General features: G+C 44.2%; 1 long non-coding RNA gene across 1 annotated transcript in view; it reads left to right on the forward strand.

Moving 5' to 3' along the window:
• The window catches only part of LOC103365805 (uncharacterized), a 14,938-nt gene extending 11,688 nt beyond the window's left edge, over positions 1–3,250 (forward strand). Inside the window, exons 2-3 of the long non-coding RNA XR_520634.1 lie at positions 3,024–3,031; positions 3,239–3,250. This is a non-coding gene — a long non-coding RNA (uncharacterized LOC103365805). The remainder of the gene's footprint in view (positions 1–3,023; positions 3,032–3,238) is intronic.
• Positions 3,251–4,379: the final 1,129 nt, after the last annotated feature.

Consider the following 4,379-nt stretch of genomic DNA (forward strand, 5'->3'; position numbering starts at 1 on the left):
CACTCTCAGACCCGCAGCCACATACATAGACTACTCCACAGAGCGTCCTAGTCTGGCAAATCATATTCTGCCAGCGCTGACAGTGACTGGGTGATTCCCTCCACCAGTATGTCACCGACCTCCGGTGTTTGGCTAGCCTCTGTAAATTGAGCCAGTTAGAGGAGGAGTTGATTCGAGACCAGTTAGCCGAGCACACGGCTGATCACAAGTTACGAGAAAAACTGTTTTTTAGTCCTTATTGGCTGTGTGTGTGTTCGGCAGAAAGCTTTGCGACAAAGGTGGAAGCCCTCTGAGGTGTGAGCCAACATCACAGGCAGCAATACAGAGGAAGAGGCAGAAATCTGGAAACGGGAGCAATAAGGCACTTGCTGGGTACCAGTAAACGGGGCAGACACATGCTTCTCTATATGGGAACCAACAGCGATGGCTGATCCTGAATCTGGCAGCAGGTCAACTAGAGCAGGAGAGCTATAGACTAACTGAAGAACTGATGCGTTTATCGGGCTGAAGAGATGTTGGCCAGTCAACCTGGGAAGGAGTCATGGCTTAGCATCAGCCGCCTCTAACTTAGGAACAAGCAAGGTATCTGAGAACTCAGGAGACTGAATCACATCAAGCAACCCAGGAATGAGACAGGTGTTGGCTGACTCGGTAACACGAGATATGTCAGCAGACTTGGAAACAGATGAGGTGTTAGTCAACCTAGAAACAGTACAAGTGTCAAACGGCTTGTAGGAATCAACTCAAGAACAGGAGAAATAAGAAGTTTTGAATGGTGTAGAAGAAAACTTTAGAAACAGACGAGACATTGGCTGACCCAGGGACAGGAGAAGGGCTGAACATCCCAGGAGCAGATTCGGAAACAGGACAGGTATTGACTGGCCCAGTAACAAACTCAGGAACAGTAGAGACACTGGTCAACCCAGGACCAGGCCCAGTAACAGAAGAGGTGGTGACCAACTCAGAGGCTAAACATGCTGACCCTTGGAACTAGCGAGATGTCAACTGGACCTAGGGCTGGACCCGAATAGCCGACTATTCGTTCGCTATGCTGGAATCGGGATATCAAACTTGATCTCTCCCCCCGAATATTTGGGATATTCGTCATTAATTGGGACCGAATGTCCGGAGATCAGAAATTGCTATTCGGACCAGCCCTACTGGGACATAAACGGCACTGAGCAGTAGTTTGGCTGGAGTGCTGGGCAGTTGTGATTAGTGACAAAGTGGCAAAGTTTCACTCCTGTTTCCAGTGTCCTCCCCACCAGGCTCTTTCTACAATTAGAATCCTCCATCTATGANGACACCGGCCCAAGCCCGGTTGGAAGCTGGCCCAGCTGCGGCCCAGATAAAAAAAAACGGGCCCGCACCAGTATTGGCCCGTTGTGCCAAAGGACACCGGCCCAAGTCCGTTATGCGGATCAGGCCCAGAACTTATCAAGGGTCTGGGCCTGATCCGGGCCAAATGATTTTTGTTATCTGGGTAATTTTTTGTCCTGTGGTCTGATGACACTAAAATTGAACTGTTTGGCCTTAATGACCAGCGTTACATTTGGAGGAAAAACAGGGAAGCTTGAAGCCTGAGAACACCATCCCAACTGTGAAGTACGGGGGTGGCAGCATCATGCTGTGGGGCTGTTTTGCTGCAGGAGGGACTGGTGCACTTCACAACATAGATGGTATCATGAGGAAAGAACATTATGTGAAAATATTGAAGCAACATCTCAAGACATCAACCAGGAAGTTAAAGCCTGGGTGCAAATGGGTCTTCAAATGGACAATGACCCGAAGCATACCACCAAATTAGTTACAAAGTGGCTTAAGGACAACACAGTTAGTGTTCTGGAGTGGCCATCACAAAGTCCTGATCTCAGTCCTGTAGAAAATGTGTGGGCAGAGCTGAAAAGGCATATGCAAGCAAGACAGCCAACAAACCTGACTCAGTTACACCAGTTCTGTCAGGAGGAATGGGTCGGAACTCCAGCAAACTATTGTTAGAAGCTTGTGGAAGGAAACCCAAAATGTCTGACCCAAGTCATACAGTTTAAAGGCAGTGCTACCAAATACTAAGGAAATGAATGTAAACTTCTGACTTTAAAGAAAGTAATCCAAAAAAATCTTTTAAAAATTCTCTCTTACATTATTGTGGCATTTATTCCTAAATGACCTAAAACAGGAAATGTTTAGTCACCTTTAATTTCCAACAGTGAGGAAAAAAAGGTTCTATGTCTTTTTATACAGTGTATGTAAACTTCTGGTTTCAACTGTGTTTTTATTTGGACTAAATTATGCATTGCTGGGGGATGTTGATAAGCTCAACTTTTATATCAGTACTGGATANCCAGTATCAGTGTACTACATAACCACTTAACCTGCAAAACACTGACAAAAACAGGTACATTATCTTCTGTGGCCCATAGTTGTACGCAGAGCCTGCTAGAAGAAATGTGCTATATATGATATGGATATTTACCAGGCATTGAACAATCTCATAAACAGAAAACTGGGACACTCTCAGTGGGGAGGGGCAGCCAGCCAGTCACTCAGCAGAGCCAGGAAACAGTCCTAACCATTGCACTGCTGTGCCCTTCAACCCAAACAGCAGTCTGAGCTGTTGTACAGCCTGAGTAGACAGTTATTGTGGGTAAAACATAAGCAAGCAATAGATGCTACTTCATTAGCGCTGTAACGGCTGAGACCTCATGTAAACTTCCCTTGAAAGACATGGAACTTTGTAGGCTTCAGGTGCATTGGGTTGTGCAATATAACAAAGCATTTATTATGTTCAGTGTAGATACTGTTGACAGACTGCAGCTGCTGTTGCTCTTCTGATACTTGGTGTGTATTCGAAAGCTCGAGCATTGGTCTGTATCTGCAGAATGCTTTAACAAGCCTTCAGAACTTGGTCTGTACCTTGTCTATGGAAGGTGGACTTCAAACTGATGGTGGTCTGGACTTCTGCTGACAAAGCAGCCACCATCAGAGCAATAAGTGGTAGCATCATGACAGTCAGTGCGGTGGAGCTGCTGAAGTTCCTCTGCAATCAGATAGAAATGAATTAGTGAAGGTTCATTTATAACCAATTTTAACATTCAACAACAAGTCTGGTTCATCCTTAGGAACAATTTCCAGACGCCTGAAGGTTCATCTGTTCAGACAATTATATGGTAGTATAAACACCATGGGAATGTCCAGCCATCATATCGCTCAGGAAGGAGACGGGTTCTGTTTCCCAGAGATGAAGTGTTTTGGTGAGAAATGTGTGCATCAACCGCAGAACAAAAGCAAAAGACCTTGTGAAGATGCTGCTGAAGCTGGTAAGAGAGAGTCATTATCCACAGTGAAATGAGTCCTGTACCGACATGGACTGAAGTCTACCCAGAAAGAAAGAAGCCATTACGCCAAAAGCAACATTAAAATAAAAAAAAAACAGATTGCAAATGCACACAGACGAAGACCTTCATTTTTGGAGACATGTCCTGTGGTCTGATGAAACTAAAATTGAACTGTTTGGCCATAATGACCATCGTTACATTTGGAGGAAAAAGAGGGAAGCTTGCAAACCTGAGAACACCATCCCAACTGTGAAGTACGGGGGTGGAAGCATCATGTTGTGGAGGTGTTTTGCTGCAGGAGGAACTGGTGCACTTCACAAAATAGATGGCATCATGAGGAAAGAACATTATGTGGAAATATGGAAGCAACATCTCAAGACATCAACCAGGAAGTCAAAGCCTGGGTGCAAATGGGTCTTCCAAATGGACAATGACCCTCAGCATACTGCCAGATTAGTTACAAAGTGGCTGAAGGACAACAAAGTTAAGGTTTTGGAGTGGGCATCACAAAGTCCTGATCTCAGTCCTGTAGAAAATTTGTGGGCAGAGCTGAAAAGGCGTATGCAAGCAAGACAGCCAACAAACCTGACTCGGTTACACCAGTTCTGTCAGGAGGAATGGGTCAGAATTCCAGCAAACTATTGTGAGAAGCTTGTGGAAGGAAACCCAAAATGTCTGACCCAAGTCATACTGCATGAAGGCAATGCTACCAAATACGAAGGAAATGAATGTAAACTTCTGACTTTAAAGATAGTAATCAAAAAATATCTTTTAAAAATTCTCTCTTACATTAGTTTGGCATTTATTCCTAAATGACCTAAAACAGGAAATGTTTAGTCACCTTTACTTTCCAACAGTGAGGAAAAAAAGGTTATATGTCTTTTTATACAGTGTATGTAAACTTCTGGTTTCAACTCTGTTTTTATTTGGACTAAATTATGTTTTCCTCTGCATTGCTGGGGGATGTTGATAAGCTCAACTTTTATATCAGTACTGGATAATGGTGACATTTTCTACATACCCGCATCCCTTAGATGCTGTTTA

The sequence above is a fragment of the Stegastes partitus genome, unplaced genomic scaffold, assembly GCF_000690725.1.
Source record: "Stegastes partitus isolate 25-593 unplaced genomic scaffold, Stegastes_partitus-1.0.2 Scaffold877, whole genome shotgun sequence".
Classification (NCBI taxonomy): domain Eukaryota; kingdom Metazoa; phylum Chordata; class Actinopteri; family Pomacentridae; genus Stegastes; species Stegastes partitus.